Source organism: Salvia hispanica, unplaced genomic scaffold (assembly GCF_023119035.1).
Source record: "Salvia hispanica cultivar TCC Black 2014 unplaced genomic scaffold, UniMelb_Shisp_WGS_1.0 HiC_scaffold_148, whole genome shotgun sequence".
NCBI lineage: Eukaryota > Viridiplantae > Streptophyta > Magnoliopsida > Lamiales > Lamiaceae > Salvia > Salvia hispanica.
Genome location: NW_025951782.1, coordinates 1850 through 13739, shown reverse-complemented (window position 1 = coordinate 13739; position 11890 = coordinate 1850). Strand labels below are relative to the sequence as shown.

Here is an 11890-nt window from a genome sequence, read left to right as displayed (position 1 = left end):
ATGTACTTTTTTTTAAAAATAAAATTAATGAATTTTCCCGTATATGTCTCGTAAATTTAATTCGGTAATTTAATCGTGATTTTAATTCCGTAAATGTAGTATATTTTGAATTATTTTTATTACGGCTGGCCTATGGCTAGCCTATGGCTGGCCTAAATCTGATGTGGCAGGTGGATTTTTTAGTGTTGCTGATGTGGCAGGGGAGAGAATGGCTAGCCTATTGCTGGCCTATAGCTGGCCTAAGCACCATTGCGGATGCTCTCATATCTTCAAATAGTCGTCTTGGAGTGCTAAACCCACATTTTTACAATAATACTCTTTCCTGTTTTGCTTTATCCTTGCATTTTGTAATTTCCAAAAAGTTTACTATTTGTATAATCCAGTGTTTGTATCGAGATTCCCAGTATCTAATTTTATATGCCATGTGAAAAAACAATTAAATTTTAGAATTGAAGATAGGAATAAAGGCTTATGGAATTAAAGTGCATACAAGTTTTGTACTCCTTAAAATTTAATAGTGATGTTATAAGATTTTAGGTGAACTATTATTATTGATCTATCACTTTGATTTCATTCAATTAATCACTCCTACTTATTGCATAAAAATAGTCGCATTGGTAACTAACAAAAGAGTGAAAAATGTAACGAGTTTTTATCGTACATCTAAAATCTCATAAAATCATAATACGCTACTTGAAAATTATATAATCATCAATCCATTATTCCCTAACTTCATTTTTCAGTTGACTAATGTGATCCTTTTTAACAAAGTGGAGTAACATTATTTCAGGAGTTTTAAATTTTTAATAGTTTTGGCTAAATAACCTTCAAAATGAAGATTTCATATAAATTCTTTTATTCCTCTTTATCCCACAAACTCTACGGTGAGCTTTCTTAGTTACGTTATTACTAATAAAATTATTATAGTTTTTATAATTATATTCTAGTGTTACCTCTTCATTAGGGTAAGTATTTTTCAAAGTGACACGAATTTTAAGGTGTTGAAAAATTACATTGCGCATAATTATGTAAATATAAATATTGAACACCAACTTTAAGGCCTTTTAGAGGCCTTTTCTCTATTTTTTATTTAGCTATTTTGATTTTCAATGATGACCATGCCTTGTTTACACAATCAAAAGAGAAACAACTACGAAGGGCGAGAAGGAAGAATAATGTTCATACAATAATTACTAGTACTTTTAAAATTATAATAAGACTGTATAATCTGGCAACGATATATATATGTATATAATTTTAAAAACCAAAATTTGAAATACAAATAACATGGGGGGAGGGGACAACCTTTTACTAATTGGATCCAGTCACACCGTTTTTCTATACTTATTTTTTTGCTTTAATTTAATAGCTTCAAGAATCATGCAATACAATTAGCTGTCACTGTTTACTCTGTTTTCAGTCTCCGGTAACGCGTTGATCAACTGAAAATTCAAAGTTACTTAAGAAATAGTACTGGAAATAAATTAAATTAGGCTAATTTAATTAAATGTTTTTTTTCTAAATAATACTTTTTATTAGAGGATAATTTGGTCAATTCGCAAATACTACCTCCGTCCCCCAAATTTTGACACACTTTGACCTGACACGAGTTTTAAGAAATGTAATGGAAAGGGGGTTGAAAAAGTTGGAGGGACGTGGATCATACTTTAAAAGTATTAGTTTTATAATAAAATATGAGTAGGAATGAGTTAATAGAATATGAGGTTCAATGCCAAAAATGGTAAAAAGTGAAGTGTGCCAAAATTTGGGGTGGAAAAAAATAGTAAGTATGTCAAAATTTGGAGACGGGGCAGTAATACGAGAGAATAATACGCAAAAATAAAAGAGAGAAAATTTTAAAAAAAGTGAGCGAATTATATGAAAGCAGAAAACAAAAATTCCGAGCGCGTAAAATAATGGGTCACATTGTGAAAATTAGTATTAATTCTGTTTAGAAATGAGAAAGCAAGCTTTGCTTACACAACTCAAATTCGTCTCCTATCTGTCTCTCTCAGAATATACAGCAACAAAGGAACACACCACACCTCCCTTCTTCTTCCCTAAAACCACATTTCATATATTCCTCTTCTCTCTCTCTCTCTCTCTCTCTTTCTTTGTATTGTAAGAGCAAAAATGGTAAAATACCAGAAAAATTTTCTGCACAGCCAGTGGAGAAAAGGCAAAGAATACGTGTTGATTGTAGATGAAGATTCCGGCCTTGGATTAATGTGTTCCTCTCACAAGAGATTCAAGCCCAAGTTTCTATATTTCGCATTTTTCGCCCTCGTTTCTTGCATCTTGCTCTTGTTTCCTATGCTCTTTTCCCTCACCTCCACCTTCTCTCTCTTCTGTAAGCCTTCTTTCCCCTTGTTTTTTTCCCTTCCTTGATTTCTTGTGTTATTTATTTGTTTTTGTTTTGTTTTGCAGATGAATCTGATAGAGGTGTCAAGGGTTTCCTCTGCTCCTCTCTTCCCAACGGTTAGTTTTAGCTATTCCTCTCAATTTCTTCTATTGTGTTTCTTTTTCTTTGTGTTGGAGGGGAAAGTTGATGAGAGGAGCTTTAAGAAATACAGATACCTTTCTCCTTGTTTATTGGGGTTCTTTTTTAATTGGATTTGAACACCTTATTTGGGCTACTACTATTGCAGTGGGGTAGGATGATCACCTCAATGGAAGTATTTTGCTATTCTATGCCTAATTAGTTTTTTTCACATTTGTTAATGTAAAGATGAAATCTTTGTGACAGATACTCTTTGTTGTGATAGAAGTAGCACAAGGTCAGATACATGTGTGATGAAAGGGGATTTGAGAACTCACCCTGCCTCCTCATCCATCACTCTCCCTTCCCGGGTGGCCCAACGCCCCCGGGAAAGGCCCATCCGACAAGGAGGAGAGGTAATCCAGCAGAAAAGATTAGGCCCTACACAAGAAAATGGGAAGCCCATGTCATGGACACCATTGATAAAGCTAGACCTCCTTGTCAGGAGTGGCTCGGGCCCCCACCACGCCTGTGACGTCCGCCATGACGTCCCGGCTGTGTTCTTCTCCACCGGAGGCTTCACGGGCAACCTCTACCACGAGTTCAACGACGGGATCACCCCCCTCTACATAACCTCCCAAGAGTTCAACAAGAAGGTTGTGTTTGTGATTCTTGAATATCACAACTGGTGGATCACAAAGTATGGTGACATACTGTCCCAGCTCTCCGATTACCCGCCTATAGATTTCAGCAACGACACCAGGGTCCACTGCTTCCCCGAGGCCATCGTGGGGCTGAGAATCCACGATGAGCTCAGCGTTGATCCTGCCTTGATGGAAGGAAAGAACAGGACCATATCCGACTTTCACGATCTCTTGGACCTTTCCTACCAGCCTCGTATCAGCAGCCTTGTTCAGAAAGAGGAGCGTAGGGCTGAGGCGGGAATAGTGACACGGAACACAGTTTAACCAGGCCTAAACTGGTCATAGTAGCCAGGAATGGCTCCAGAGCTATAACCAATCAGGATGCATTGGTGAGACTTGCAGAGGAGATCGGATTCTCAGTTGAAGTTCTCAAGCCCGAGAGGAGCACCGAGCTCGCTAAAATATACCGCGTTCTCAACTCAAGTGACGTTGTGGTTGGGGTCCACGGTGCTGCCATGACTCACTTCCTCTTCATGAAGCCTGGTTCGGTATTCATTCAAGTCATACCACTAGGCACAGACTGGGCTGCAGCTACTTACTACGGGGAGCCGGCTATGAAGCTTGGGTTGAACTACATTGGCTACAAGATTCTAGCTAAAGAGAGCTCATTGTATCAAGATTACAGCAAGGATGATCCTATACTGATGGATCCAGACAGTGTGAACAAAAAGGGATGGGAATTCACCAAGAAGATCTATCTTGATTCCCAAGATGTGAGGTTGGATTTCGGAGGTTTCAGAAGCGATTGCTTCGCGCATACTACTTCACCAGAGCTCAAAAAAACCGTTTTGCCCCGTCTGTCGGTTAAAACATTTTTTTGTTTAGTGTAGCCCCCTTTTGTAAAGATTAGTGTAATGCCATTTGTACATCAAACTACACTGCATTGTTTGTTTATTGACTCGTGTATGAAAAACTATGAAACTTAAAGCAATACATGAGGATTCCAACTGAAATCTGTTGAAATGATTGTAACTGACTGTGAGTTTTCAGAGTTTTTTTTAGCTGAGGATAAAAAGTTTCTGATTTGGGCCAAAATTTGGGGGTGAAAATCTTGCAGTTTGGATCATTATCATCTTATTATCCCTTTAAAAGACCCCCCCAATAAAGTAAATCAACCGACTTGTTAAGAGTTGGGTCTTTTTTATCGCGTGATGATGACTAAATAAAAAGGGGTTTTTACCCAAACCCGATCGTTGGGGAAATTCTAAACAAACACGAAAAAACGAGTTGATACGACATAAAAACATCGGATATGACACAAACTTGATTAAATGATTAAAAAAATGATATTACACGATTAAACCTAATTTTTAACGTAATTTAAAGATAAAAACTCGAAAATATGATTTAAACATGCTTTACACCAACCTAAAAAGAAAATTTAAATTTTAAATTTTTCAAACAATAATAATAATACTTAAACTATAATATTATTTTACAGGGTTTTTGAACTCAACAATCTAATCTAACCCAAAAAATGGATTCCTATCACAAACCCCCATAAGAACACAATGTCAATAATGCTTAACCGGAAATCAATAAAAAAATTTACCAAACTCATTAATTTATGCATCTTATTCAAATTTAGGTATTGTTTTGAACCCTAAATAAATCCACAAATTTCTTTTGAAATTACCAAAGTTGAAAATGATGCAAATTGAGTGATGCTAAAATCACCAATCCATTTTTTAGATCTACTTTAGTTTCGACAATGACTTAATCCGCCCTCCATTATGCCGCGTATTACGTAAAAAAACTATATCATTTCATATACAATTTGTAATTTAAGATTTTTTAAGTTTGCTTATTTCTACACAGCCAATTTTTTACTTTAAAATCGGTTAAATTTTTTTTTGGGTTTTACATAGTATATTTCTTTTTTTCTAGTATATTAAATATTTTACAATATTAGTGTCAATCTCATAGACAATGACATTTGTGTCAATCAAGAATCCATTTTTTCCCCTTTATTTCCCGTTCAAAAATTCTACAAACCTTGAACTTCTGTACAAAAAATCAAATTGTCAACTTCTCCCATTTTCTTAGCCCAAAACAAATTTCCCTTTCAATTTATAGCCAGCGTTTTGTTAACTTTGCCGAAACTCCCAAATGGAGGGGGGGTCTTTTTTTCTCTCATTTCCATCTGCAAAAAAGAGAAAGAGAGGTGTTCAAGGAATTTAAAATAAGTGATATCATAAATTGAAATCTTGTCCTAACTAAACTCACAAGGCTCGGTTGGAATGCCCCCAATCGAAGATCGTCTAGATCTTTCTGGTGGCTGTATGCTTGTCAATGACTGCCTCCTCAAGGCCCTTGGATTAGATGATGTTGGAGACTTAGGATCATGCATCGTGCCAGTCCCTTTGAATGGTGTCATCGATTTTGTTGGTTGCTGCTGATGATTCCTGCATTTTCACATCAATTGGTGAATTTGCAGATAAGTTAAACTCATTTCAAACAAGAATAGAAGCTTTTCATGCATGAATAAGCAAGAATAGGACTGCCTACCTCTTCTCTGAGCCATTGATGAATTTCCCAATAGTTCGAAGAGACTTTCTTATCTGGGATCCTTTTCCATGAGTTGTGGAAGGCGTCTGGCCACAGTCAGTTGCCAGCGGTCTCTGGATCTCGTTCCTTGATTTTATCTGTGGTTCTGGTGTTTTTGGTGTATGTGACGGAATCACCCTCATGTTTGCTGCATCAAGCTTGATCATCGGGCTTTTCACAGAATAACTTATTGGGCTACAGGCGCCCTTTGATCAAGCTGGCTATGATTTTGCTGACTTCTTCACTTCTGGCTTTGAGATCTTGGTTATCGGTTTTGGTGATTTTATGAGGTTGGAATCCTTCTGTATATTCCTCGGACCTTCTAGACTCAATCTTCGTGAACGAGTGTTCGTAGGAGGAGTCTTGGCCCCCTTTCCTCATGATTCTTGGATGCACCTGCTGCTATAGTGGTGCCATTTTCAATGCTTAACCTTCTGCTCCTTGGGGAGGCGTTTTCGCCGCCCTTCTGTCATCATAGTTCATAGATACCCCTGCTGTTTTAGGGGTGACATTTTCAATGCTCAACCTTCTGCTTTTTGGAGGAGGCGTTCGCTCCGTCTGTTTAGGCTTTGCGGAAGGAGTTTTAGCCGCCCTTCTGTCATCATAATTCATAGGTTTCTCCAGTGCTGTGTTGGAGCCATTCTCGATGCTTAATCTTCTGACACGTGGGGGCGTTCGTTCTGTTGTTGGCCTTGCTGATTCTGTTACTTTCTTCATTGGAGGGTCCTAATTTCCTTAATATCCAATGCTCTTTTTAAGCTTTCTATCTGCAAAAACAATGGAGCTTCCATCAAGCCGCATAATCATATAATCTCATCACGAGCATATATTTGACTGGATTATTTGCAGATCTTTCTATCTGCAAATAATACAATTGTATAACGGGATATAATCTACTCTATACATACCTGAGCTTTGAGTTCTAATACCTCACTGCTGCTCTCTTTATTCGCACGAGCTGCACCGAGCTCTACTGTTGAGACCCTCTGTGCGAATTTCAATGTACTCATTGTCTCTCCGAAAGAATCACCCTCTGGATTCACGTGAGCAAGCATCAAGGTTTTGGAATTTCCTCCTGATCAGGAAAACTCCAATCAGTAACATTGCATCACACTTCACTCAAATTCAGACTGTGATTTTCTTTCCTAATGCATAAGATTTCATAAAAGAGCATTTCATATAGACATAGATATAGCATTACCTAAAGAATTCTGAAGAAGTAAAGTGAGCTTGCTGTTTCTGTAGGGAATATGTGAATTTTTCTGAGCCAAGGCTGTGATAACATCAACCAAACAAGAAAGAGACTTGTTTATGTGCTGTGCTTCACGGAGCCCATCACCAGTTACTTCTGACTTATCCACCCGTTCGCTGCCAGCCAGATCTACCAGATGGAGGCAGCTCCGAAGCATGCTTCCAGAAGTATCGGCACCAGAGACATGAACGGACAATACACTACAGAAACAAAGTTAGTGTGTGCTATGATGAAAATGATGAATTGCCATAGGAAGTGAACTCTGACCTGTGTGAGCGACTACTTTTACTGTTGATTGCTGTGGAACCAATAGATCGTCTCATATCACCAAGCTTCATCAAGTTTATGACATCCATTGTTGACTTCACTGGACGCAATGTAGCATCAGGAAGGGCCAAGCCGTTTTCACTCATACAACTCCGGATCTCTAATGTGCTGATAGTTAAGAAACCAATGTGCAAAGAATAATGCATACATAAAGAAACAGAAAAAAACAATATTTGTACATTCTTTAGTTATGCCATTTAAAAACTCTAATGAGGTTTTAACCAGTGGAAAATAAAGTGGCTAAATGAGAAAGGATATTTCTTAACGCCTGAATCTTCAGCAAGAAGATCATGGACTTGTTCATTTTAAATCTCAACCATCTGGACTTGAATTTCGTACTTGGTGAGGTCACTTCTTTGGTCAGAAAGCTTAAAGAGATCATTCAGAGCCAAATAACTGATTCCCCACTCCTTCGTTGATCCACCTGGAGGGCCATACTGTCAATAGCAAGTGTCGAGCATTGCATATTAGTATACATATGTACACTAAATTTAACAGGAAAAGAGGTATATGCATTCTCACCATAGTATGTGTTTTGCCTGATCCAGTTTGACCATATGCGAACATACACACATTGTAACCATCATTACAGATCTAACCAGAGATTGTGTGTCTCTGAAAACCTCATCTGAAAGACCAGATATAATTACAAACATAAGAATGGTATACAATTCCAAGCATTGTACTCGTGAAAGAATTTTCATACCTTGAGAGGATGATGGACCAAAGACATGATTAAATTGGAAAATTTTCTTTCCATCTTTTAGGGGTTTGGGGTCTTTTACCACTAGAGACCCGTCTTCTCCAATGAAATCAATAACATTTTGGACTTCAGGACTTACAGGTCTAATTCTACAATATACTCGAATATTTCCTGAAATGGGTGGGAAAAATACATGTAGAATAACTAAAAGATCAAACTTCTAAGATGGCAAGAGTATAGTTGTTTATCTCAGTTGATATAATCTCCACTAACCTTTCAGATCCTGGACCATATTATATAGTTTTCGATTCTCTACTACAGCCTTTTGATAACCAAGAGCAGCAGAAGACATCTCAAGCACTTGATCTCCTGAACCATGTGAACAAACAGCGAATGACTTCTGAGAGATTCATGATGCTCTAAGCAAGTAAGCATTTCCATAAGAAACATGTAGCACAATGAAGCACGTAAAAGGGTTCTCTGAGAGAAATATACCAAGTTGTTTCAAATCACTTTGAATCTGAGCTTGCAGGCATTTAGCCTCTTGCTTGGCACTCGACAACAGCGTTTAATGTTCTGCAATAGAAAATGGAATTCGATCACATTAAACCTTCTTAACTAATTGAGAGGAAAATTAATTACAAGATATTAAGATATCACATGCTGACAACATTGCTTAATACTAAATCATAAACTAACCAAAAGTTCGCCCTCTTGCTTCTTAACTTGATTCCAGTGGTTGCAAGTACCCTTCTTTAAGCAAGCTCTGCAACACTATTGATGAAATAATTCATCCATGTCAAATATAAAATAAAAGTCCCTGCTTAATGGATACAAACTCCAAATGTATGTACAGTTGACATATCTAAGAGTTTTGAAGAAAAGTCAATTCAGATTACTCTGTTTATGCTTCTTAGAATGATACCTTACGATTTTGCAAATTTGACAAATCAGCAAGCGGAACTGACTTGACATGCAACGGTGAGCAACTCCTTTCTCTTAAATGGTCCATACTGAATTTCACCTGGTTATTGATACACAAACTTTAAAATGTAGATATCTAGGACAAAATCAAGTCACCAAACTTCTAAAAAAAAAATTCTAGGCAATCTTGACAAATTTGAAATTTGAAAAATAATGCCTCTGAGATTTTCTCTAAAGTAGGGAACTTTTGTAGCTTACCTCAGGATTTTTTTTTTGAATTCTTCCTCAAAACTTGATATAATCTCGTTGAGGAAAGTCCCCGGATTCTATTGAAATAAGAAGGTAGATTTAAATTTTAAATTTCTCAATAGTTCCAGAAAAAGGAGTGATGTCAGAAATTACGTACCACCTTCCCACTACGATATGAAGCAATGAGGTTATTATCTATGTTCTCCTTTGAGCAAACCATATGTTCAGCAAGAACCTTGACAATAGCATCTGTGGAAGTTACAAAATACTTAGTATAAAGTTATAAACTAGGACATACTCCAACAAACATGAACTGATGTAGGCAAAAATGCCTCTTCTTATAATGCTGCGATAGGTTTTCCAACGTAGATAATTAACAGTAACTATTTGCCGTACATATTATCCATCGCACATAGATGAGAATCATTTTTTGGCAGAAATAATATGTGAAAATTTGGAAACAAGTTAAGCTACCTTCGACCTTCCTAATATTGCTCTCTGATGGCAGTGGTTTGTTGCTGCATCCTGTCATGTCTAATCGCCTGGAACTGTTGGAAGAAACTACACTTGGAGTTCTAGGACAAATTCTACCAGCTGAATTTAAAATTAGCGGTGATCTGGGTGGTTTATAAACTCCGAAGCCTCCTGTCATTTGCTTCCATTCATGGTAATCTTTTAGTGCCAAAATACAGTCAACAACCTTAGTAGACGCACCCTTCAACCAAATTTTCCTAAACACGCAAAAAACGATTCATATACATCAGGTTACGAATTACAATGCAAACGATAGTTGATACGGTAAAGGAAATCAGTTCCTACCCTTTCAAAAACAGAAGCATCAAATATGGGAAGCTTCAGTTCTTCAACAGCAACTAAAAAATTCGAATATTCTCAAAGTACTGATATGCTGGCAAAGGCTGGGAATCCCATGGTAACGACTGTAAAGGTGTAGTTTTCTCTATCACCTAATAATATATTGTAAAACAAAAACAATTATAGATCAAAATGATCCAAGGACCTACAAATGTGAACAATAGATGATTACATAGATATGCATGAACTCCAACAAACGAAGTAGTATACCTTAGAAACTGAACCAGGTTGAACTTTGTTGATTATATTGCAAAGGACTAGCCCATTCCTCAAACAAGAGATGAACTGTTTTCTCGGATGGCTGGCTCGGTATTCCCAGTGATCCCACCAGGTAATCAAGCCAATGTACTGCTTGATATCTCCTCAAAGCTATTATTTCCAATAAAAAAATCACGAAAAACATGGAAACAGGAGAAACTTGATTAGCCTATAAATTTCCACTGAAGCTCAAACAGTTGATTCAGAGTCACAATTCACTTCTCATACATTTTCCATAAACAGAGCACACATTTGAAATTGAAACACGTTACAACCATCTTCTATAAAAGCAAAAACAAAAAAAAAGCAACAAAAGACAATTTCAAATATTCCAGAAACACTGAAAAATGAAAGATCATATCCTGGATTAATTATCTGTAAATAAAAAACAATAAATGGCTGCGATTTATTTCGAAAAATTCGTCATGCATGCAGATTTTCATCAATTAATCAAAAATACTAATTACACAAAACTAAATTCCAAGAAACAATCCATGTGACGACGAACAAACAATACCTGCTTCTTCAGCCCTTCTCGAAGCCAAATCCAACACACACACTGCCCCTCTACTCTGCGAATCCTCCATCAAAGCTGAACTACATTGCCATTAACGCAATTACAACGAAATTAATTAAAAACTCCAATAATTTCAACGCAATTGATCTCAATCTCACACACTAACACAATTACAGAAATAGGTTAAACACATTGATTAAAAAAAAATTGAATTCATATCCAAGAACATACTCCAAAGATTTATTTCCACAAGTGAGGCTGCTTACATAGAGAGAAACCAAATCCAATCCCGTTTAGAGAGAGTAATATCAAGAACAGAATGGGGACTGTAAATTGCAATCTCAGCTGAAGAGAAGAGAAAATGTTAGTGTGTGATTAATTATATACTCCTACATTTCATTTCTTTCTTTACTTAGTTAAAAAATAAGTTTAGGCTCGGGATTCACGAACCTGTAGGCTCGGGAATCGTAACGTTACTCGAGTAAAAATTTGAATTCGATCGTGGTGTCAACTGATCCGAACCGTTGATTTTTCTTTTGATTTCAAAAGATGCTTTATGGGCTCGTTTCATTTGGGCCTTTGTATTTTTTCCATATCAATTATTTTGACTAGAATGAAAAATAAAAATTTTGAGCGTTTATTAAATTAGAGTGAAGATTTATTAAGAATAGTTTCCAATTACGTAAACTAATCAAAGATTGTAATTGCAATTAATATCCAATTAGTTTATATCTTTTCTTTTTGGTAATTTTCCATATTAGACAGTTGGGATTGACAATACTTGCTTGTATCAATATCGATGATTTATTTGGTAGAAAGTCAAGTCATTTTATTCTAGTTATGTGTAAATAATTTATAGGTTGAGCTTCTCGATTACACTAGGAAGCTTCTCAAGTCATTACATGTTCTCTATGATTGTTCTTATTATTTTGATATGGTAGATTATATCTTGTGATTGTAATTTACTTTTATACTTGATATTGTTAATAAGTTCAACGAATATTTTTTTGAACACTTATTGAAATACTAATATTATGAGCAGACAGTAAAAAAAAAA

At 36.4% G+C, this 11890-nt stretch overlaps 2 pseudogenes; one reads left to right on the top strand and one right to left on the bottom strand.

The window, feature by feature from the left end:
- The first annotated feature begins 1970 nt into the window (after positions 1–1970).
- LOC125198451 lies at positions 1971–3991 on the top strand (annotated as a pseudogene).
- A 1279-nt stretch (positions 3992–5270) lies between these two features.
- Positions 5271–11177, bottom strand: LOC125198450 (annotated as a pseudogene).
- Positions 11178–11890: the final 713 nt, after the last annotated feature.